Below are 26,187 nucleotides of genomic sequence, written 5' to 3'. Positions count from 1 at the left end.
GTGTAAGTGTCCAGGAAATTACCCATTTCTTCTAGGTTTTCTAGTTTATTTGCTTAGAGGTGTTTATAGTATTCTCTGATGGTAGTTTGTATTTCTGTGGGGCCGGTGGTAACATTCCCTTTATCATTTTTTATCACATCTATTTGCTTCTTCTCTCTTTTCTTCTTTATTAGTCTTGCTAGCGGTCTATCAATTTTGTTGATCTTTTCAAAAAACCAGCTCCTGGGTTCATTGGTTTTTTGGAGGGTTTTTTGTGTCTCTATCTCCTTCAGTTCTGCTTTGATCTTAGTTATTTCTTGTCTTCTGCTAGTTTTCATCATAGAAATCTTTCACTGCTTTGGTTAATTCCTAGGTATTTAATTTTGTTTGTGGTTATAATAAATGAAACTACTTTTTAATTTCTTTTTCAGATTGTTCACTGTTGACATATAGAAATGCTATTACTTTTTGTATGTTGATTTGTGTTCCACAACTTTAATTAGTCTGTTCTATTAGTTTTTTGGTGAAGTCTTTAGGTTTTTCCAAATATAAGATTGTATCATTTGCAAACAAAGATAATTTGACTTCTTCCATTACAATTTGGATGCCCTTTATTTTTTTCTTTTGTCTGACTGCTCTAGTTAGTACTTCAGTACTATGTTTAAAAACACAGGTGAAAGTGGGCATCCTTGTCATGTTCTAGATCTTAGAAGAAAGGCTTTCAGTTTTCCCCATTCAGTATGATACTAGATGTGCATCTGTTGTATATGGCTTTTATTATGTTGAAGTATGTTCCTTTTATGTCTAGTTTTTTAGGGTTTTTATTATGAAGGGATGTTGAATTTTATCAAAAGCTTTTTCAGTGTCAATTGATATGATCATGATTTTTGTCCTTCATTCTGTTGACATGATGTCTCACATTGATTGATTTGCATATGTTGAACCATCCTTGCATCCCAGAGATAAATCCCTCTTGGTCATGAAGAATCATCTTTTTCATATGTATTGTTGCATACAGTTTGCTAGTATTTTATCGAGGAAATTTGCATCAATATTCATCAGATATATTAGCCTGTAGTTTTCTTTTTTTGATGTGTCTTTGGTTTTGGTATAAGGGTAATACTGGCCTCATAGAATGAGTTTGGAATTATTCCCTTTTCTTTTATTTTTTGGAATAGTTTGAGTAGGATTAGTATTAGTTCTCTTCTTTAAATACCCGGTAGAATTCAGTGATAAAGGCCTCACCTGGGACTATTAAATGCCTCAAGTAGTCTTGTTTGGGTTAAATCTGCTTTGTGTTCTATAACCTTCTTGTACTTGGCTACTGATATCATTCTCTAGGCTTGGGATGTTCTCTGTTACTATCCCTTTGAATAAACTTTCTACCCTTACCTCTTTCTCTACCTCCTCTTTAAGGCCAATAACTTATATTTGCCCCTTTGAGGCTATTTTCTGTATCTTGTAAGCATGCTTCACTGTTTTTAATTTTTTTCTTTTGTCTCCTCTTACTGTGTATTTTCAAATAGACTGTTTTTAAGCTATTTTTTCTTCTACTTGATCAATTCTACCATTAAAATACTCTGATGCATTCTTCAGTATGCCAATTGCATTTGTCAGCTCCAGAATTTCTGCTTGATTCTGTTAAACTATTTCAATCTCTTTGTAAAATTCATCTGATATAATTCTGAATACTTTCTATGTGTATCTTAAACTTTTTTGAGTTTCCTCAAAACAACTGTTTTGAATTTTCTGTCTGAAAGGTCATATATCTCTGTTTCTCCAGGATTGGTCATTGGTACCTTATTTAGTTTATTTAGTGAGGTCATGTTTTTCTGGAGTGTTTTGATACTTGTAGATGTTCATCTGTGTCTGGGCAATGAAGTTATGTATGTATTGTAGTCTTCACAGTCTAGGCTTGTTTGTACATGTGGTCCTTGGAAAGACTTCCCAGATCTTAAAAATTTCTTGGGTCTTGTGATCTAAGTTATATCTGCTTTAGGGAGCACCCAAGTCTAGTAACACTGTGGTTCTTGCAGACTTGCAGGTGCACTGCCTTAATGATCTTAGACAAGATCTGAAAGAATTCTCCGGATTAACAGGCAGAGATTCTTGTTCTCTTCCCTTACTTTCTCCCAAACAAATGGGGTTTCTCACTCTGTTCTGAGCCACCTGAATCTGGGGGTGGAGTGACACAAGGACCCTTTTGGCTACCACCATTCTGTTCTGGGTCTGACTTGAGGCCAGTACAGTGCTGGGTCTCACCCAAAACCTGCCATAACCACTCCCTGGCTACTGCCTAGGCTTTCTCAAGGCCTTCAGGCACTGCAATTATCAGGTGGTAAATTCAGCCAGGCCTGTGTCCTTCACTTCAAGGCTGCGAGTTCCCTAGGACCTGGGTGGGTACAGAGGTGCTGCCCAGAAGCCAGGGACTAGAGTCTAAAATCTTAGAAGTCTATCTGGTGTTCTATTATACTGAGGCTGGGCTGGCACTCAAGCCACAAGACAGTCTTTCCCACTCTCCACCCCTCCCCAGTTTCCAAAGGCTGAGGAAACTCACCCCATGGCCACTGCCACCACAGGCCAGAAGGAGTACTGCCAGACTGCCACCTATGTTTCCTTAAGTCCCAAGGGCTTAAGCTGTGGAAATAGCTGTGGCAAATGCTGCCTGGCCTGGGACTTACCCTTCAAGGCACTGGGCTCCCCTCTGGCAGAGGGCAGGTCCAGAAATGCCATCGAAGAGTCAAGTGCTGGAATCAGGGGCCCCAAGAACCCACTTGATCCTCTACCTCATTTTGGCTGAGTTGGTACATATGGTGAAACACAAAGTCCCCTTTATTTTTCCCTCTTCTTTTCTCAAACAGCGGGAGTCTTGCCCCATAGTCACCATAGATGGGAATGTGGTGAGTCTCACCTGAAGTCAGTATGTCTCAGAGTTTCACCCAAGGCCCTTGACTAGTACCTAGGTATCACTGTTGGTTATTCAGGGCCCAAATACTCTTCAGTTAGCAGGTGATGAATGCTGCCAGGACTAGGTCATTCCTATCAAGGCAGCAGGTTCTCTTGTGGCCCAGTTTGTATGTAGGAATATCATATGGGAGCTAGGGCCTGGAAAGGTGGTCTCACAACTCTGACAAGTGCCTTGTCCTGCTGTGGCTGAGCTGGTATCAAGGATGCAAGACAAAGTCCTCCACACTCTTCCCTCTCCTCTCCTCAAGCAGTAGGGAGGGATCTTTTTAGAAGCCATGAGCTGTGGAGCCTGGGGTTAGGGGAGGGGTGATGGCAATACTCCCTTAGCCCCACACTGACTGGTGTCTCAGGAGGTTGCATGTCCCTTCAGTGGTCTGGCTATGGGCCCAGTTCAGCAGTAGGAGTCACCTGGAATTGCAGCCTAGAATGCCTTTCAAGTTTATTTAAAGCCCCAGAGCACTTTAGTCTATAGTGGCAAGGCCTCTGGGAACTCAAGTTCTGACCGCAGGATCAGCAATTTCTCTCTCACTAGGGCTGGTTTAAATGCTCTCTCTGTGAGCTGGTGGCAACTGAGTTTGGTCCACGTTTTCTTTCTGCTATAGTAGCACAGCACTGACTTCAATGCTTCACAATTGCTGTGCTCTCCCTCCTCCAGCACGCAGAAATGTGCTCTTCCTTCTCCAGTGCACAGAAACACTCTCCACAGCAAACTGCTGATTCTGGGAAATAGAAGAGGGGGTGGTGAAAGCAAGTCAAGATTGTTTTTTTGTTCCTCTTTCAGTCAGTGATACAAAGTTAAAACCAAGTACTCTGACTGCCCACCTGAATTTTGTTCTTGTAAAGGTGCTGTTTTTGTGTAGATAGTTGTTAAATTGGTGTCCTTTTGAGGGGTAGGGAAATGATTAGTAGAGCCTTCTGTTCCCTGATCTTTCTCGACATCAAGCTCACTTATTTAGCACTTAAATGAAAGACTTAATGTTTTGAAATCTTCTACTTGATAATAGCTGCAATGTATTGAGAGATTCCTCTACTTCAACCAGGTTAAGCTGAAAGATATAGAGCCAGTGAATGGCAGGCCTAGTATCTATACCCAGATCTGACTTCAAAGCCTACACTCTATAAAACACCTTCTAACAGATAATCTAAATTTACTCATTAGAAAATAATTATTTTCCCATGTTTATTAATCAAGGGTATTTAATTTTCCATTAGGTGAATACAGCTAATATTTCCGTAAGAGGTTGATAGAACTGCAGTACTAATGAAGAAAGCCCGACCCATTAGCTTTTACATCTCCCTATAAACAACTACATTATTTTTCTTCTGCCTTTGATAAAATGTATATTGCTTTTCCTATCCCTTTATTTGCCCATAACCCTAAGTATCTAGTTATTTGGATGGGAAGCCAGTATTTCTGGAGTTATGCTACAAACACCCCCAAAATCTCAGTGCCTCACAATAAACAAGTTTAATTCTCACTCACAGACCATACGAGTTGTGAGTCTATTTCATTTTCGTTTATCCTGAGGCAAGATAGGGCAATCAGTTTCTTTCTGGGATGTTGTTAAGCTTGTGGCCAAGAGAACATTCAGTAATAGCAGACTCATGAAATGGCTGCTCACCCCTCTGCTTGGAAGAGGCGTGCTCACTACTGCCAACATTTTATTGGCTGGAATAAGTCATGTCACCTCAAATAACTCTAGTGGAATGGGGAGCTTTAATCTCCCCACTAGAAAGGACACCACAAAACTATAGGGCGAAATCATCTATCAGCCACTAGGTAAGGGACATAGGACAGCAAACATTTGATAGCAATGATACAGGATACTGGGAACATTGTAAGTACTATTTAGCTTCCACTGTATAAATAAAATAACTTACTTTGTCTATTAACCAATGGAGAGATAGCTATATTATTTTGCATTTTATTGTTACAAACAGTGCTTACAAATCTTTCCTTATAGGCATTCACAAGAGTTTCTCTAAGATAAACACTTAGAAATGCAGTTTCATACATATCTTCTACTTCAGTGGATCTTGCCAAAGTTTCTTCTAAAATGTTGTTTAACTTTATCCTCTTACCTGTAATACATAGGAGTTTCAGATTCTCTACATAAAATGTTTCTATATGTGCTGTTACTAGGTTTCTTTTAGAAATAAATGTTATAGAATGTTAAATCTGGGTGACAGTGACTATTCATTCTATTTCTTTTCTGTATATTTAAAATTTCTTCTTTTTCTTTCTTTTTTTTTTTTGAGACGAGGAGTCTAGCCCTGTCCGCCCAGGCTGGAGGTGCAGTGGCACGATCTCGCTTCACGCAAGCCTGCTGCCTGCCTCCCGGGTTACGCCATTCTCTGCCTCAGCCTCTCCGAGTAGCTGGGACTACAGGCGCCCGCCACCTCGCCCGGCTAGTTTTTTTTTTTTTTTTTTTTTTTGTATTTTAGTAGAGACGGGGTTCACCGTGTAGACTAGGAATGGTCTCGATCTCCTGACCTCGTGATCCACCCTCCTCGGCCTCTACCCCAAAGTGCTGGGATTTAAGGCTTGAGCCACCGCCACCCGGCCTTAATTAAAATTTTCTTAAGTGCTAGTTAATCAACTTAATTAATATTTAGTAAGAGTGTTTTTAAATAAAAATAAAATAAAGAGCACCCATAGAAGCAAATCGTTGTGAAGAATTCCTAAAAGTCTCTTTTCATTATCTTCTGAATCACTGAATGATAATAGATGTTTTCTTCTAAATGTTCACACACGCCCTTCTATTATTTCCTTCTCTATTTGCTAAGCATTTCTTCAAGTACAAATATCCAATAGAAACAAAAAAAGACGATTTCTTTGCTGTTTTATGCTATTTAAACTACTACTAGATAGAGAAGAAATTGATGCCCCTTTTTCCATGTTCCTTGGTCACCTGTGCTACTGGAGTGTGTGCACAATTCTGGGGCATATGTCAGTTTTTTTTTTTCTTCTTTAAGCTTATGCATCTCTCTGCCTGAAGACTTCTTCTGACTTTAGAAGTATGCTCAACCAACAAGTGGCAGATTAGAAGTGCCAGGATGTCAATGTTCCCAAAAACCACCCTCAACCAGTTGGCAAGAGCTCTCCCAGATTCCTGAGACTCTGCAGGGAGAGTGTTCTAGAACCTCTCCAAGTGTTCTCTGAAGGATTGAGCCTCAGTGGTCCATGGTGGTAACCTGCCCATTTCTGTACCCTTTTTGGTCTTGCTTTGTCAAATTTGTCCTGACATGCATTAAAGGTTCTTCATGAAGACAAATATACCTGAGAACTGACTGCCTTTTAAAATGTTTATGACATTTAATTAAATGGGGACTAAAGCAATATACTTAATTAAATAAGAGCTAATCATTATAGATATTTAATATACTAAAATTAATTTATAAGTGCAAATTATTGAATTTTCATAAAAATAATTTATTTTAAACAAACTTAGAAAGTTGAACTCCACATTTTAAAAAATAATGTGCCTTTAAATTTGCAGCCTTAGTGAATAGAATATCATTTATAACTCAAATTATTAAGAAGCTGTTTCCATAGAGTAGGCTTCCTATAGACTTAAAATAACTCACATTCATACTTTTCAGTGAAAATGCAGAGGTAGAATAGATTTTTTAGAACAGGATTAATGACAGAAGTATTTTATATTATTTCATTTTAATAGGGTAGAGGCAACATAGATGTGTTTAAAAAAGGAAAATGATATAGTTTGGCTCTGTGTCCTCACCCAAATCTCACCTTGAATTATAATGATCCCCAAGTGTCAAGGACAGGACCAGGTGGAAGTAATTGAATCCTGGGCATAGCTTCCCCTATGTTGTTCTTGTGATAGTGAGTTCCCATGAGATCTGATGGTTTTATAAGGGGCTTCCCCCTTTGCTCAGCACTCATTCTCTCTACTGTTGCCCTGTGAAAAGGTGCCTTCCACCATGATTGTAAGTTTCCTGAGGTCTCCCTAGCCATGCGGAACTGTGAGTCAATTAAACCTCTTCTCCATAAATTACCCAGTCTTGGGTATTTCCTCAGAGCAGAGTGAGAATGGACTAATACAGAAAAGAAAAAGATGATGGAGAAACAGGGTAAGTTTCCTGAGACCTCCCTAGCCATGTGGAACTGTGAGTCAATTAAACCTCCTCTTTATGAATTACCCAGTCTTGGGTATTTCCTCAGAGCAGCATGAGAATGGACTAACATAGAAAAGAAAAAGATAACAGAGAAACAGAGATTAAAGACACACATACATGCACACACACACACAGACTCTTTTCCCTATGTGATAAAAATATAAAATAAATATTTTTGAATGAAGAATCAGTCACTGTATCTGCATATAACTTTTGAGGAAGCAATGACCTAACTGTAATAGGAGATGACAACTTAAGTTAAACTATGAGTGGAAATTCTGATTATTTTATCTTTGTGACTGGAGCTTACCATACTGGATGCTGAAAAACTCTTAGTGAAATTGTTTTGATTATCTGAAATGTTGCATTACTCAGGTTGATCATTCTGAGAGTCATATTTTATATTTAAAATACATTGATCAAGAATGTAATTTAAATGATTTAAAATACATTGATCAAGAATGTAATTTAAAATAAAAGAAGAATCTCTAATAACTTATTGGTTACTTATGTCACATACACTAAGCACAAAGCAAAGCAAAATTTATTTCACTGATTTTTATTTACCAAAGGTATATTTTCTCCATGTGATATATCTGCTAAAAATAAAAGAAGATGTTAAATTAGGTAGACCATATAATTGTCTAACATTATCTTCCCAGGTAGCAAGAGTGTATCTAAAACATTTTTTTCCCCTTTTCTATACTTCCTTTTTTACCAACCCTCTCCCCTTCTCAGTCAGATGAAACCACACTACCTCAAGGAAAATTAGGTTTGTTAAAACAAAAGAACAAAGAGAAAGGCAGGTTTTTTGTTTTTTTACCTCCAATACATGCTCCTGAGAATCCAAAGAGAAGGCCCTGGTGGAACTGAGTATGGAGCAAATAGAGAAAAAAGGGGAGAGGTTGAAAAACCTGCCCCAGCTGTCCTCCAAAACCCAATGCATGAGGCTTACCCTGGTTGAGAGAGCTCATGCACAACCTTAGGAAGGTGTTGCTCAAACACTAGCATGTGTTAAAATTGCCTAGATGACTTGACAAGATGCAAGGTTTAGTCAACCTCCGAGTTTCTGAAGGAGATCTGGGGTGGGGCTCAATAATTTGCATTTCTAATTAGTTTCCGGCCAATGTTGATACTGTTAATCTACAGACCATGCCTTGAGAACTAGTGATTTAGGAGAAGGAGGAATGGCCTAAAGTCAAGAAAAAGATTTAAAAAATCAACTTCCAGATGAAGACTTTATAATGGCTTGCTCTGGAAAGCCATGTAAAAACGCAGCCAATGCATACAGAATATATCACAGCTGATCAAACAAGAATTTATATCGTCTGGCAAGAGAAGATATTCTCTAGGTCCCTGGGAATTAGGGCTCATCAAAGTTGCCAACTGCTAGCATTTGGTTATTTTAGTAAAAGTACTTGGCCATATTCTGTAATTTGACTAAATCCCATGTAATCTCTTGGGAATCCACTGTTTTTAAGGATCTAAATTAGTTGAAAATACCTGAAATGAGGCTCTTGATAAACAGATGTATCAATACTAAGGTGGAAAAGAAAGTCTCAGCACCATATTTGGATGCAATTAGATGTAGCAAATCACCTCCCATTACACTCCAACGCTCCATTCATGCCTTACATACTCTGATTCTGTATCTTATTTGTCAATGTTCCAGTCTTCCTCTTCTCCTTATTCATGATTTTCCTTAATCTTTTCATATCTTTTTATAAAATCTACCCCTCTCTGGCATTAGCTAGAACCATCCAAATGTCCTGTAATAAGAGGATATTTAGCAGTGATTAATTCCAATAGCCATCATTATTTCCCATGAATGTATTTTGAAGTTTTTCTGTATCCTACTGCATCTTTTTCTTCAAAGTTCATATTAGCACAGAGAGGATGCTGTTAAATATTTTCATGACTATGGTATCCAACATAGTCTTTTGATTATTACCCAAACATCCTCACCAGTCTTGATCTTCAGGAAGACACAATCAACTCACTGCTGCTCCACAGATGTAAAATAACAAGTTATGCCAGGGAAATATCCATGCTGGTCCATCTGGAACAAAATGTAAACACAAAATCTACATTTTATAACATCTCCTTCCAATCATATGACAACTTGGATCTGGATTTAACATGTGGACATCAGACAGTGAATAAACCCTGATGGCCTATCTGGCAGTCATCGTCCTGGATAAGACTGGGAGGAAAAACAGGCCATGAGGAAGCTGTACTATGTCAGAGCTTAGCCCACCCTTTAACTTGGGCCCATGCCATGCAACTTGCATCCAAAGGGAAAGCTTGGTCCTGCAAAGAACCTGGAATAAAGAGAATAAGCATATCTCCATTTGTACACATATTCATGACTTCTGCATGGGGTAGGTTATTACCAGTCTGATTAAGGACCAAGCCATGTTGAAGATGAGATACACTCTAAAATTTGTGGTCCTTATGCAGCTTTTTGGGACTACTGACATTGCAATTATATTACCTGATCAGGCCATACAATTACCAATGGTCTGAGGTATGAGGCAATGTAAAATCTTTGAAGTAGTTCTCTTTTCTGCAAATACAAAATGTTGTGAGAAGAAAAGAAACTTTCTAGATGAGAAATGTCATCCATCTACTGGTAAAGTTTGTATGTGTGTATATGTGTATTACTGCATAACTCATCACTCAATAAAACAATACATATATTATTATGTTCATGGATTCTGCAATTCAAAAATTTCAAAAGAGCACAATGATGATTTTGTGTTTCTGCTTTGTGATGTCTGAGGTCTCAACCAGAATCTTCAAATACTGCAGGTGACTTGACGACTGGGGGCTTGAATCATCTGAAGGGGTTTATTCATTTGTCTCGAGGCTAATACTGGTGGTTGGCTCTCTACTGGGGTTATTGCTTGAGCACCTACATATGCAAGCTCATGAGTCTGCTTAGGCTTTCTCACATCATGTTAGTTGTGTTCCAAGAACAGGTGCTCAAAAAGAATCAGACAGAAGATGCATCACCTTTTAGGAATTAGCATTGGCTTCAATTTGGTCAAAGTCATACACCACCCACATAGAATCCCCCCTCTCGATGAGAGGAGTGTCCAATCCACACTCTAGGAGTACGTGAGATGCGATTATTTTGCAGTGATCTTTGGAAAAAGATAACCTGTCAAGGGACCATCTCACTTCTCTGAGTCACACTTGCTTTTCACTATTTGGATGATTTTCTTCTCTTATTACAAAATGTTGGGACTGCCTTACTGTAGCATATCATGTTTCACTCTGAAAACAATCCTTACTTCTCAAGTTTAATTTGCTTTGATGGACACAATTAAGATTCCACAAGATACATGCTGGATGTTGGGAATGTATCTTAATGGGAGAAGACAAGAGGCCTTTTTTGTAAGCAAAGAAGAAATGACTCACTTCTGTTGGTCAAACATGAAAAATCTTTATGATTTATCTGGACCTGTGACCCATCCACTTTACCTTGGGCTAGGTGGAAAAACATACTTAAGATGCGGAAATTCGGTTAAAAATTGCTTTGTCTGACTGCTGCTAACAGTTGAAGAAAAAATATTTAATGAGCAAAGCAGTTTCTAAAACTAGAATCGAGTTAATTTGTGCCCAAATCTGCACCATTATTTGATAAGCCTGTATGTTTCATAGAAATTGAATACCTTGTCCGTAAGAGGTTGCCTACCGCATCAGCTAACCCTGGTTCAATACAAGGCTATTTCCCGGATGGAAAGTTCTCTTGAAAACCCCAAAGGTCTCAAGATTCTGAACCTGGAGGTCCTAGGTAAAGGCTTTGGGCTTATTTGCATCTTTCTGTCTCTTTCCAAACTCTGCTAATGATTCTAAGGTCCCTCACCTTTCTGTGAACTTTATTAAAATGAGTGTGCCTGAGTGAGTTGGACCCCTTTCCTGAGTGGCGCTCTCCTCTTTCAGCAGCCTAGGAGATGAGACAATGGGTTAATTGAGGTAGCTACCTGCATGCAGCTCCTGGACGAACCTATCTCTCTGTTGTTTTTGGACTATAGTCTAAGTAACTGCCTCAAAAATATTTTTTCTGAAGCTTTTGCCAATATTGCAATTTTCCACCAAGGATTTTGAGGAAAACGAAACCATCAGTGAACTGTTCATGAAAAAGCAAAACTAATACACCAGTAACTTTAATTATATTTTATAATGTATTTATATATGTTTTATATATATAGCACTTATATAGATAACATTTATAAATATATGTATTACTTATATATATAACATTTATAAATATATGTTGTACATTTGCCCTTCTTCCATTATGGTACACTCTCTAACATGTAGTGTGTACCTTGTAGAATCTTAATCATGTGCTCCAAAGTAATTCATCCTTTAGAATTAAGGGTCCTATCTTCACAGTGGGAAAGGTCATGCTAAAATAAGGGTGTCTCTCTCTCTCTCTCTCTCTTCCTTTCTCTCTACATATACATATCATAAGGTGAGAACAGCACCCTCCTCTATGATGGGATGACAGTTACTTCAAGGACAGTCTCATCAGTTAGGAAAATTAACTTCTCCCTTGTCTTGTAAAACAACTATTTCAGGAAGATACACACATTAAGCCACTGTTCAGGAGGATATAGTCATTAGACCTCACGTCTTTGCCTTCTTTCACTTTTAATGAGGGTGAACATTTGGATAACAGTACTGAAGATATAAACATTTCTATGATTTAGAATAGAGGTTCTCAAACTCAGGGTGCATCAGAATTATTTGAGAGTTCACTAAAATGCAGACTGCTTCTGAGCGCTCTGCTTTCAGACCACTGCTCTACAGCCTTACTACCCTAAGTATGGTCTGTGGTCCAGCAGCATGGGCAGTCAACCAGGAGCTTGTGAGAAACAAAAGATCTCAGGCTCCAACCTAGACATGGAAAATCAGGATCTGCATTTTAGCAAGAACATCAGGTGACTGGAATGTCCATTTAAGATTGAGAAGAAGCAGCACTGTTCTAGAATCGTAGTTTGTAGCCATTTCCTGCTGTTCCTATTTACAATTGTTTTATAATATGTGCCTATGGTCATACCTATTGTTACAGGCAATTTCCACTGTACCCCACTTAAAATAGCCAAAAAAGTATATTCTGCATCCAGGGATTTAATAACACTATTAAAGTGATAATTATTCCCTAAAATTGTTTTAATATTAGTAACAAGTAGACCATAATATATCCCACGTTTTTTTTTTTTTTTTTTTTATTTGAGACAGAGTCTGGCTCTGTTGCCCAGTCTGGAGTGCAGTGGTGTGATCTCGGCTCACTACAACCTCCACCTCCCAGGTTCAAGCTATTATCCTGCCTCAGCCTCTCAAGTAACTGGGATTACAGGCATGCGCCAGCATGCCTGGCTGATTTTTGTATTTTTAGTAAAGACGGAGTTTCACCATGTTGGTCAGGCTGGTCTTGAACTCCTGACCTCATGATCCGCCTTCCTTGGCCTCCCAAAATGCTGGGATTACAGGTGTGAGCCACCACACCCAGCCCCACAATCATTATTAATACTATAGTTAAACCTACAAAAGGTCTAGGGCTTTCTTTTATTCCAGACAAGAGTTAAAAAATAGTGGTGGACAGCACTGATTCATAAAACCCAGGCGGCGAGGCGCGGTGGCCTCAAGGCCTGTAATCTCGCACTTTGCGAGAGGCCAGAGACGGCGCGGGATTCACAAGGTCAGGGGGAGATCGGACCAATCCTGGCATACCCTGCTGGACCCACGTCTCTACTAAAAATACAAAAATACTAGCCGGGACGAGGTGCGCGGGGGCGGGGGGGCCGCCTGTAGTCCCAGCTACTCAGGAGGTGAGGCAGGAGAATGGCGTGAGACCCAGGAGCGGTGGAGCTTGCAGTCAGCTGACGCTGAGATCTGGCACTGATTCCAACACTGGGCGCAGAGCGAGACTCCGTCTCAAAAAAATAAATAAATAAATAAATAAATAAATAAATAAATAAATGGAACTCAGAACAAGAACTTACAAAAGTAAAAAATAAAGAAGGAAATCACAGAAGTGTCTGGACAGAAAAGTACAAATTCCCATGTAGACTAGATTAAATCATGACAAAAATGAGCATCATTATCTTCATTATCCTATTAGATGGAATGTCCAACAATATCTCATGGCTAACTTAGCTGGCGCTACAAAAAACAGAAAGATTCAGTTTACTGAGATAATTTGGAAAATATACTCAAAATTTAAAAGCCTTTTAATACAAAATTTTCCTTGCTAGCATATGTTTTTATTTTCAAAGAGAGCTTCGGTGTAAATTCAATACAGCAGATACTTTTACAAATTTATTTATGTATGTATATATGAATTAACAGAGTAAAATGTGTAATCCTAAACATTTTGCTTTAGGAACTAAAAGGAACACTATTCTATTGAATCAACTTATTACTAAACTTTAAAATATACATATTTAGGCCCAGTGTGGTGACTCACACCTGTAATCCCAGCACTTTGGGAGGCCAAGGCAGGTGGATCACTTGAGGTCAGGAGTTTGAGACGAGCTTGGCCAACATGGCAAAACCCTGTCTTTAATAAAAATACAAAAAATTAGGCGAACATAGTGGCACACGCCTGTAATCCCAGCTAGTTGGGAAGCTGAGGCAAGAGAATCCATTTAACATGGGCGGTGAAGTTTGCAGTGAGCCAAGATCATGCCACTGCACTCCATCCAGCCTGGGCAACAGAGCAAGGCTCCGTCTCAAAACAACAACAACAACAACAACAACAACAACAACAAAACCAAAACCCCCTCATATTTAGAAGATGCCAGATGCTGAGCTCCCATGCATAATATTTCTTCTTTCCCCATGCCTTAATATTAGAAAATAAAACCCTGTAAGTTAAAAAAAAACATGGGAAACAGAAACCCTGAAATATTTAAGAACTTAAGAACATTTTATAATCAGATTAAGAGCAAAATCTCATCAAGTTAACAAATCTGCAACCCCATAGAGATTTTAAATGTGAGTTTCCCCAAACACTCTTGTGGAAGGGGTGCAGGAGTAGATCTGAAGGAGTAAGGATTAGGAACAGAAGAGAAAGTGCTGTGGGACAATTGGACCGCTGTCCCTATACTGCAACTGAAAGTGTTTTTCTTCAAGAGAAAATTAAGACAATGGTTCTCTAAATCAAGTTTCTCTATATTGATTTCTTTTACAATTTTTATATCCATGTGAATCCTATGAACATCTTACTGAAAGACATTCTGATTCACGAAGTCTGAGCTAATGCCAGAGACTGGACCGTTCTAACAATCTCCCAGGTGATACCAATGCTTCTACAACATGGACTGCTCTTTGAATACCAGGGTCTACACCATCAATAACCAACTAGAAATCATAATGAGAGAACACCATCCCATTCACAATAACGATATCCTAGAGTATCTGGAATAGATTGGAAAAAGAATTCACAAAATTCAAATAAAGAAATATTTTAAATTTTTTTTAAAAATCAAAGGAGGTAAAGAAAATTATCCATGTCAATGCAGTAATAAGATAAAGGCAAAATGGGCTGACTGAAGACTTCTGCCTCTACCTAGCTGTGTGACTTTGCAGAGTTACTGTGAGTCTTTATTTCATCATCTGAAAAATGAAAGGGACCAGATTCATAACTAAAAGTCTCCAATAGTCAAATAACTGGGTTTTTAAATTTTTTAATTGAGAGTCCATGGAAAGTGGTCTGAAGACATGAACAAAAAATATATATATGTATTTTTTTCTCAACTCTAATTGACATCTAACATGTCCTTCAATTAAAAGTGATAGCCCATAGTAGTAAAGGCAGAAACTGTTTTGTAGTTACCAATATAATCACAGATACGTTCCTATTACATTACACTTATTGCAAATGTCTCTTACTGTCCTTTCTACTCATCACTGTTTTAAAATTATGGTAGTAGATTGCTAGTCAATAAATGCATTTCACCACATAAACAGAATTAAAAGCAAAAATCATGTGATCATCTCAATAAGTGCAGAGAAAGTTTTCAATAAATCCCAACATCCCTTTATGATAAAAATTCTCATCAAAGGAACATACCACAAAATAATAAAAGCCGTCTATGACAATTATAAGCAAAAACTAGAATAAATGGAAAGCAAAATCATGTTCATGAATGGGATAAGAAATCATGGTAATTTTGTTGATAAGGTCTTTGGTGTCACAAACTCAATGACTTGAATTACTTATCTGAGTTGCAAAACGTTCTAACTGGCTCTTTCTTTGGTGTTCATTATTGAAACAAAAAAAAGAAATACAAAATCCTTAGGGGAAATGGTCACTGGGGAAATTTTAAGTAATAATTTCCACTACAATTTTTAATTATGATATAATTCTTCCTGGGCTATATGGATTATTTGACATGGTCATGTACTGCAAGACTCAGCCATTTTTGACCAAGAGGTAGCTTTCTTGATGGTATTTTATATAATATTATTCTTTAAAAACTAGTTTTAGTGGTGATTTTAAAAGTGATTATCAGCAATCAATTGATATCTCAGGAACACAGACCTGGAGCTTGACAGTATGGAGAAATATGTCAGTTGTAGTTCAAAGAATGAGTACTTGTGAGATTTTTCTAGGGACTCATTCCACTACTCAGGAACATGTGTAAATCTGGCTTCGAAGACTGGAAAGTAGTAAAGTTTTCAAGTGCTCTTAATGAAAATATGGAAAGCTAAAAGCAAGAGAATAACTTGAGAAGTATGACTAGGGCCTGAGAAGGATTTCTGCAGGGTCCTGAAAAGACACTGGAGTTGAGCTTGGAGACAAAGCATTGCTTAGAATTTTGGTTTTGCTTCTTGTTAGTTGTGTAATATTGAGATATTTTTACTGTGCCTCCCTAAGCATATGAATTTTACATCTATAAAATGGGCTGATACATCTCCTTGACAGGATTGTTGTAAATACTATATCAGGTAATATGAAAGAAAGCCCTATAAAACTCTTTGGGAAACAGAAGGGGCTCACAAAATACTTACTGTTGTTCTCACTGGTCCTCTTTCCTCTCCTTCCTCACTGAGGTGCCCATGAATTGAACTGCACATCAAGTTTAAGAATGTGACACTGAGATGAAAAGTAGCAATCAACATTTGTAACCCTCAAAACACATGTGGATCAGTGTATGTGTGATTCACTTTTCTTCGATCTTGATATAAATGTGGGTACTTCTCAGGTCATGAAAGACATTTGTCAAGATTCAGTATTCCAAAGTCTGGTTAAGTTAAAGATGTATCTACCTCCATAAAAATGCATGTTGATGGTCAGAAAAAAATGTTTACTAATGTGCCAATTCATGCCTCTACCTCAGATTCCTCAACGAGGGACACAAACAATACTACCTACTTCATAAGGATGTTTTGGTATTTACTAGGCACTTACTAGAGTTCACAACTTGTAAAAGGTGCAAGTAAGCAATCTCAATTATTGTACAGCAGACAGACCAGACTCAGCAGACTGTCACAGGTGGAACAGGTCAGCTGGAACTTTCAGACTCACAATGAGTGAACAAGAAAAAAGCATTGAGTGTAACAAAACTTGCAAGTAAAAAAGTCACTCTCAACTCTAGAAAACAACAGGTCATGAGGAGACATTTTTAGAAATACAAATAACAGTGAGTTTATGTGCCACTTAATTTCCATGGGGACTTATATGTCCTTTAGCATACCTTTAACTATGAAGCATACTGTTATACAAATCCAGCCTTTCAAATGCTAACCCAGAATCTGTGCCTTATTAAGCTCATTCATGCCTGAAGGCTTTCCATTCAGTCTTGTTGTTTCCACAGAAATGTCAGGAATATATCCTTCAAAGTATATTTCCAGCTTCTGCTAATAATTTTATGGCATCTGGACTATATCCTCTGAAAGAATATAAAACACCTTTAGCTTAATATCAGCCATCACGCAAATGTTCTCCTCATGTCCCAACGACCCATTGTTTTACCTTTTCCCATCAGAAAATAGACAGCTATTGTAGTAATAAATGTGTGGGTTCCTAACAGGAAGCTGAGAACAAGGACATGAGGTGTTGTGTAATAATAGTAGGTAGACAAGGCACCTTAAGGATGTATCATTGAAGCAAATTATTTTAGGAATATTTAAAATTAAGATGTATTGCATCATGCCATCTTTATGCATCTCGTTCCCATCACCAAACTTTACTATGGTGATGAAGCTAAGCAGGAAGATGTTGGAAGCACTCTCATCCAATATTTGCATCATAATCCAAAATAGTAGATCATTTATATGAAGAAGTAGCTATAACAAGAAAATTATTTTCTCTTTGATTTGATGACCACTTATATCAAATTGTTAAAACAGCTTTTTCTACCTACGTATAATTAAGACAAAGTTTAAAATAAGACAGCTGGTCTAAGTTGAAAAGTTTTTAAGCTTAATGAGTGTATTTGTAGAATATGCATATTGGAACAATCCTTGGTGGGAAGGAGGCCTGCTCAAAAAGTAAAGAACAATGCAATTTTGGAATCTGTCCCCTCACTGCTCTGAACCAAGGATAGGAAACAGCAAAACCGAGGACACACGGAGCGTAGGACACACAGAGCATTTTTCGTAGTTCTGGGACACATAGAGCATTTTTCGTAGTTCTGGGACTACACAAGTAGCCTTCCTTTATTGTGAGTGAGCTATCTGATTTGAGAACCAGCACGTATTTGCTTTCTATTTGCCTTTTTAGCATTTAAATGACTTGAATGTCAGCCTCCCACTGATTTTATCTTATTGTTATTAATCTGACTTGCAGAGGAAAATATCTTATGGGAAAATCCATCTGATATAGACCCACTTTACCAATAACAACAACAACAAAAATGCTATACTTAGGGTTAGGCATTTTATAAAGTTTTCAATTCTTGTGAAAATAACATTTTAGAATTAAGAGACAATATAAAGGGGACCTGTATTAGTCTGTTTTCACACTGCTGATAAAGACATACCAGAGACTGGGAAGAAAAGAAGGTTTTAATGGACTTACAGTTCCATGTGGCTGGGGAAGCCTCACAGTCATGGCAGAAGGCACATCTTATGTGGATGGCAGCAGGCAGAAAGACAGAAAGCTTGTCCAGGGAAACTCTCATTTTTAAATCCATCAGATCTCATGAGACTTATTCACTATCATGAAAACAGCACAGGAAAGACCCATCCCCATTATTCAGTTACCTTTCACAGGGTTCACCCTGCAACACATGGGAATTGTGGGAGTTACAATTCAAGATGAGATTTGAGTGGGGACACAGACAAACCATATCAGGATGTAAATGATGAGTTGATGGGTGCAGCACACCAACGTGGCACATGTATACGTATGTAACAAACCTGCACGTTGTGCACATGTACCCTATCAGTTAAAGTATAATAATAAAAAAAAACTGAGCTGAATGTTTGACAAAATGGCACACGTGCCACATCTCCGTAAATGAGGCTCTATTTATACATCAGAAAGGCTCATCATAGGTGCTAGAAATTAGGCCAGAGAATGTGGCTACAAGAAAATATCAGTGGATTTGTGACACTAAGCTCCTTATTGAAGGATAAAAGATGTTAAAATAAAACCTGGAAAATGCATATCCTGCTGCTCTTAAGTCAGTGGTAATATTTATATATGACAAACCACCATAGTTAAACTCAGCAGTAATCATAAAATCTAATAGGTCTCTAAAATTAAAATATTAAGTTATCTTTTTGGACGTTTTAATAGGAAATAACATTTCTGATTTTAAGCTGAACATAAATGAATGTTTAGACTATTTATTAGAGTTTCACCACTGAGACAGAGCGGAGGCCCCCCTCTTAGGGTCACGTGCACCTCCCCACCAAGTATGGAAATAAAGATAAATCTTGAGTTCCTTCAAGGGAAATTTCAGGCACCTAGCTAGCCTCCAGAAGTAAATAAAAGACTTGATAAGCCAGAATGTAATCGTAGCTTAAAATAATAGCCAATGAAGTTGGAATCATGAGACATTTTGTTCCCTATAGAAACTAAAGATAACAACGTAAGTGTCTGAGTTGTTTCTCCAAAGCCTAGATCCCTACTAAATGGATCCATTGGCATATAGACGTCAAATAAGGGGAAACTAAGGTCTGAACTTTGACCATCATTCTTTGTTTTAAATGTCTTTCTGAGAGGCCTGGAGAAAGTCATGAGACCACCTTGGCAAAATTATAATAGTGAGAGACATATAATATAGTTGACTCTATCTTGCTTCTAACCTCACAAGCTGTTCTTGCCCAGTCCTGCATATAGGCCAGGCTAGCTATGAGAGGAGTTTAGTTTATAGTTTCACTTTAAAACAAGGATGATCATAGTCCCTTCCCAAAACTAAACCCACCTTGTTGGGACCCAAAACCATCTTTATAAACCTAATGAAAGGCTACGAGATTAGAATTATGGGAGGGCCCTGAATTCTGCTAAGACCTAGGCATAGTTAAATATAACTGGTTATTGTTTTCTAGTTTGCCTTTTCTAAATGCTTTCTACTCAGGAGTCACTAGCCAGTGGTCATAAGATTTATAACTTTCACATTTGCCCCTCTAGATAACATTGTTATTGTAAAACCTAAGATGCGTTTGAGACATTTTTCAAACTTTGCATTCTTGTGGACTAACTGATGCCACTTAGACTGGTGACAAACCCCTCCCCCTAGGACTGACAGCACACTAGGACAATTTTGGCACCCCTGTGATTTCTTCCCTTATCCAACCAATCAGTAGTACCCATTCCCTACTCTCCTGCCCTCCAAGCAATCCTTAAAAACCCTAGTTTCTAAATTCTTGGGGAGGCAAATTTAAAAAATACTTCCTGTCCTCCTTGCTTGGTCATCCTGAGATTATTAGACTCCTTCTCTGATATAACACCGACTGTTTTCAGTGCATTGGCTTTTTTCAGTACTTGGAATCCAGAAGTGACCAAGAAGACTTAATTCCTCACAGATTTTAAAATGTATTCCAACTTAGATACCATCTTCTACATAATTCTCATTTTGGAGAAGGAAAACTGGCTTTCAAAGAGCTTAATGACTATCTTTTTTAAAAAATTTATTTATTATTTATTATTAAGTGCTTTTATTTGGGTGCCACTAACAAATAATTATCTCAATTAAAAAAGATAACAGAAATCACATCCAGCCAAAACCATTTTTTTTTTCTGAGCAGTAAGCAAGAAGATATGTCACATGGTCAAAGATATGAGTGAGACCAGAACCTATTTTTTTTTTCTGAGCAGCAAGCAAGAAGAACCCAGTGGTGACAATAGTCACGCCCATGAGCCATAGCTAACATTCTTTTCTGTTATGCTACAATTTTTTTAATGAAGTTTATCTTCCTTAACCAATTGCAAATCAGAAAATCTTTGAATCTGCCTATGACCTTTAAGCTCCTACTTCAAGATATTCTACCTTGTTAAGCCAAAACCAATACATAACCTTCAGTCATTGATTTACAATTTTGTCTATAACTTCTGCTTTCCTAAAATTTACCCTTGTCTTTAAAAACCTTCGCTTGTATGCCATCAGGGAGGTCAAATCTTAAGCATTAGAAGCCCGATCCTCCTTACTTGTCTCCCTGCAAATAAACACCCTTCTTTCTTCACTACAAATCTTTGTGTGGTTATCTGGTCTTACTCCATAGGGCGAATGGACCCTAGTTTGTTTTCATAACACCTACTTGGTTATAGATTTAAAATTTCTTTAGATTTCTCTATTTTTCTAAAGTACTGGCACAGAGAAAATAATTTTATCAACTTACAAATGTATCAATATTTATATGAATTAAACCATGCTCATGTTTTCATCATTACTATAAGAGTTTGGGAGAGTTAAGTAGCTACAGAACAAATCAAAGCCTGAAAAAGGCATTTCCAATGTAACTTGTTCTAGCTACACTTGAAATGGAAGTTGAGAAAAATCAACTGTGAACAAACAAGTTAGTCCATTGGGGAGTCATTAAGATTTGCCTCCTTCCATGAGTCAAATGTTCTAGGGAGCCATTATCATTTTTTCTCTCATCTCATCAAACTACACAAAGAGAAACACAAGGTAATTCCCTTACAGACTCCTCAGAGAAAGCCCAGTGGCTCCACCTTAAATGTCATTACTGTAAACCTCCTGAGACATTGTCAGTCAGTCTTCCAGGGACAGAATTAATCTCCGCTGGAGATCTTTGCTGGACTTTATTCTTGATTGTTTACCCTGGTTTTATTCTTTGGAAAAGTCAGTAAATCTCAGGTCATATCATGGGACTCAGATTCGCAAATTTCTCTATCATTTTGGCTACACAACTGCGAGTCGAAGGGAAGCATCACTTCATCTTTGGGGTTATTCTCTTTTCTGTTGCTTCAGGGATTTTTTATGCATGTACCATCAGTCAAAGAGTGCCATTGTTTTAAAAGTATCAGGAACAACGAAACACAGAGTTGAAAAGAATCATTCACTTCAGTTCAGCTTATTTAAATAATTCTTGTGTACAATCTACATGTCAGAAAAATATTCTAGGTGCTTGAAATCTAGAATTGACCAAGAGGACTTCATTCCTCATGGATTTTAAAATGTATTCAAACTTAGATACTATATTCGACATCATTCTCATTTTGCAGAAGGCAAACTGACATTCAAAGAGCTTAATGACTATCTTTTTAAAAAAATTATTTACTATTAAGTGCTTTTATTTGGGTGCCACTAAAAAAATAATCATCTCAATTAGGAAAGATAACAGAAATCAAATCAAGCCAGATATTTATTATATATGTCATATGGTAAAATGTGAGTGAAACCAGAACCTATTTCCATCTCCACCACTAGCTGTGACATTTATCTTTTATAACTTCACTTTTCCTTCTAGAAAACTGAGATAATAAAGCTTGATCTCTCTACTTTTCACAATGTTGTCAAATGAATTACATCATGGCCTGTGATTGATAAAAAAAAATTTAGGCTTTAGATTAAGGATAATTTGAATAATTTTGATGAATAAATATTAGCCACCATTTTACCAAATTTATCAAGCACAGGATTGAATGATTTTCAGTAAAAAGATTTAGTACACAGGATACAGTTTATAACTTCCCATGCTCCCCAAAGTGTAAACAAGCAATTATTTAAATGTCATTGAAAGATTTTCTGGGTAAAATAAATAAAGTGCTCTGCAACTATTCAGTATTTTTGTGCTTCATGGGAATGACATGTTGTAATTAATTATTGCAATGTACTTTCTAAAAATAGGTTTTGGGGATTTGTTTAAGGAAAACAAAAGGAAAACATGGTAAGGGAAAAAAGAGGAAGATAGTACAATTTATAGTAACTTTTAAAGGAGACTTGATTGTCTTAATGTCTGATGATCTTCTAGTAGCTATGCACAGAGACAGGTCTCTTTGATGCCTTGACATGCAGTCCATGTGGATTTAGACCTAACAGTAACTAAGTAAGACCTAATGATGCCCAATGCCTCAGCCAACTGCCTATGATGAGCATTTCCTTAAATGTGGGAGAAAGATAGTTATGCATGCACAATTTCTTTGTAAGTTTATTGTTCTGTCAAAGGTTGATTTTTGCCAAGACTGAGGTCATTAATTCAGCTTTGGGATTTGACTGTATCCTTTTTTTTTTTTTTTTTTTTAAATTTGAAATTGCTTGTAACAGAAAAGGAAGCAGGTATTTACCTTTTATTTTAGGCCAGATCAATTCTATTCTCTGCCAATTTTCTTCCTTATCTCTCATAGAGTATTAAGGGACTCTCTTTTTACTATTACTGGTAATAGATATTTGCTGGTAATAGCATAATAATCCAAACATTCTTTATTGTAATAAACTTGTGAGCAGTTAAAGACAATTGAGTACTCTTTTTATAGATGTGAAAACTAAAAGTCAGAGAGATTTCCTGACATCTTCAAGGTTGTTTCATCAGTTTGCAGCTGGACTGATTTAGAACACATGACTATCTGCTTATCTTAATGCTCATTCCACTCAACCAATGGTTCTCAATGTGTGATACACAGATCAGTAACATCAGCATCACCTGGAAGCTTGCTGTGTCCCAACCTATGCGATATGGTTAGGCTTTGTGTCCCCACCCAAATCTCATCTTTAATTGTAATCTGTATAATCCCCACATGTCAAGGGAAAGACCACGTGGAGCTAATTGAATCATGAGTGTGGTTTCCCCCATGTTGTTCTTGTAATAGTGAGTTCCCACAAGGTCTGATGGTTATAGAAAGAGCTCTTCCCCCATTGTTCTGCACTTCTCCTTCCTGCCACCTTGTGAAGAAGGTGGCTTGATTCCCCTTCGCCTTCCACCATGACTAAGTTTCCTGAGGCCTTCCCAGCCATGCTGAACTGTCAGTCAATTAAACCTTTTTCATTTGTAAATTACCTGGTCTCAGGCAGTTCTTTTTTTGACAGAGTCTTGCTATGTTGCCCAGGCTGGAGTGCAATGGTGTGATCTCACCTCACTGCAACCTCTGCCTCCCGGGTTCAAGCAATTCTCCTGCTTCAGCTTCCCAAGTAGCTGGGATTACAGATGCGTGCCACCACACCCAGCTAAATTTTTATATTTTTAGTACAAATACAGCATTTACAAATATAACATGTACAAGTACAACACGGCAAGACGGGGTTTTGCCATGTTGGCCAGGCTGGTCTTGGACTCCTGATCTCAGGTGATCCACCTGCCTGAGCCTCCAAAGCGATGGGATTACAGGTGTGAGCCACCACATCTGGCCAGGCAGTTCTTTATAGCAGTGGAAAACAGACTAATACACTAGGTTAGACAGAGTAAGAGCTTGGCAAAGATGTCCACATCTTAATTCCCTGAACCTGTGAATAGTTACTTTGCATGGCAAAGGGACTTTGTGGGTATGTTAAGAATCTTGAGATGGAAAGATTATCCTGGGTTATTTGGATTGACTCGGTGTAATTGCAAGGGTCCTAATAAGAGAAAAGCAGAAGGATCACAGTGGGAAAAGAGACATGTTGATGGAAGTAGAGCTCAGAGTGATGCAGGAAAGGCAGGTGACTTCTGGAAGGTAGAAAAGGCAAGGAAAAAGATTCTGCTCTACGGTCTCCAGAAGGAATGTGGCCCAGTTGACCTACCTTGGATATTCTTACCTCTGTAACAGTAACATAATACATTGCATTGTTTTAAGACATTAAAGTTGTGGCAATTTCTTACAGCGTAGTAGCAAACCTAAGAGACATGAAAATTGGACCTCTAGTATTTTAACAAGACTTCTAGGTAATTTTGGTGGATGGCAAAATGGGAGAATCTGCTCTAAATTATTCAGTAGAAATGTTAATATGCCAACAAAGTTGTGTTATGAAGAGTTTGCTAATGAAATAAATACATGGGGGGGGGGACTTAAAGAGAACTCTGCAGAGGCCCAAGGGCATCAAGAAGAGATTAGATGCCCACCTAGGCAAGCAAATAGAGAAAGAACCCCACGGGAGGCAGGAGGTAAAGAAAATTCTCCATGACAATGCAGTGATGAGATGCAGGCAAAATGGGCCCACTGAGGACTCTATCTCTCCCTAGCTGTGTGACTCTGTAGACTTACTGTGGGTCTTTATTTCATCATCTAAAAAATGAGAGAGACCAAATTTATAACTTAAAGTCTCCAATAGTTAAATAGATTTTTTTTTTCAAATTTTTAATTGGGAGTCCACGGAAAGTGATCTGAAGACAAAAAACAAATCTTATTTTTCACTCAACTCTAATTGAAATATAACGTGACCTTCAATTAGCAGTAAAGGCAGAAACTGTTTCGTAGTTACCAATAGAAATCACAGGTAGGTTCTTGTTACATTATAATTATTGCAGATGTCTCTTAATTTCCTTTGTACTAATCACTGTTTTAAAATTATTGTAGTACATTGCTGATCAATAAATGTATTTCACCACATAAAAAGAATTAAAACAAAATTATGTGATCATTTTAATAGGTGCAGAGAGTTTCCAATAAATCCCAGCATCCCTTCATTATAAAACCCTTCAATAAACTAGGCATCAAAGGAACATATCACAAAATAATAAAAGCCATCTACGACAGACTCACAGCCAACATCTTACTGAACATGAAAAAGTTGGAACCACTATCCTAAGAACTAAAACAAGGCAAGGATGTTCACTCTCACTACTCCTATTCAACACAGTACAGGAAGTCCAGCTGGGTGCAGTGGTTCACGCCTATGATCCCAGCACTCTGGTAGGCTGAGGCAGGCAGACTGCTTGAGTCCAGGAGCTCAAGACCAGCTTGAGAAATAAGGTGAAATCCCACTATGTTTTATGTATTTCTCTACAAACAATACATAAAAATTAGCTAGTCATAGTGGCACACACTTGTGGTTCCAGCTACTTGGGATGGGGGGATCAGTTGAGGCAGGAGGATCACTTGACCCCAGGAAGAAGAGGTTGCAGTGAGCCAAGATCTTCAGCCTGAGTAACAGAACGAGACCCTGTCTCAAAAAAAAAAAAAACCAAAAGAAAAGGGGGGGTGGAGCAAGATGGCCGAATAGGAACAGCTCCAGTCTCCAACTCCCAACACGAGCGACACAGAAGACCGGTGATTTCTGCATTTTCAACTGAGGTACTGGGGTCATCCTACTAGGGAGTGCCGGACAATTGGTGCTGGTCAGCTGCTGCAGCCCAACCAGCGAGAGCTGAAGCAGGGCGAGGCATCGCCTCTCCTGGGAAGCGCAAGGGGGAAGGGAATCCCTTTTCCTAGCCAGGGGAACTGAGACACACAACACCTGGAAAATCGGGTAACTCCCACCCCAATACTGTGCTTTAAGCAAACGGGCACACCAGGAGAATATATCCCACACCTGGCCGGGAGGGTCCCACGCCCACGGAGCCTCCCTCATTGCTAACACAGTAGTCTGCGATCTAACCACAAGGCAGCAGTGAGGCTGGGGGAGGGGCGCCCGCCATTGCTGAGGCTTAAGTAGGTAAACAAAGCCGCTGGGAAGCTCGAACTGGGTGGAGCTCACAGCAGCTCAAGGAAACCTGCCTGTCTCTGTAGACTCCACCTCTGGGGACAGGGCACAGATA

General features: G+C 38.3%; 1 long non-coding RNA gene across 1 annotated transcript in view; it reads right to left on the bottom strand.

Annotated features, from left to right (window-relative positions):
• Positions 1–2,810: 2,810 nt before the first annotated feature.
• Positions 2,811–26,187, bottom strand: part of LOC108533116 (uncharacterized) — a 37,895-nt gene continuing 14,518 nt past the window's right edge. Inside the window, exons 4-5 of the long non-coding RNA XR_001886660.1 lie at positions 9,052–9,145; positions 2,811–3,665 (exon numbers count right to left, since the gene is read on the bottom strand). This is a non-coding gene — a long non-coding RNA (uncharacterized LOC108533116). The remainder of the gene's footprint in view (positions 3,666–9,051; positions 9,146–26,187) is intronic.

Source organism: Rhinopithecus bieti, unplaced genomic scaffold (genome assembly GCF_001698545.2).
Source record: "Rhinopithecus bieti isolate Rb0 unplaced genomic scaffold, ASM169854v2 scaffold_65, whole genome shotgun sequence".
Taxonomy (NCBI): domain Eukaryota; kingdom Metazoa; phylum Chordata; class Mammalia; order Primates; family Cercopithecidae; genus Rhinopithecus; species Rhinopithecus bieti.
The sequence above is the reverse complement of the archived record's forward strand: the minus strand, read 5'-3'. Positions and strand labels throughout refer to the sequence as shown.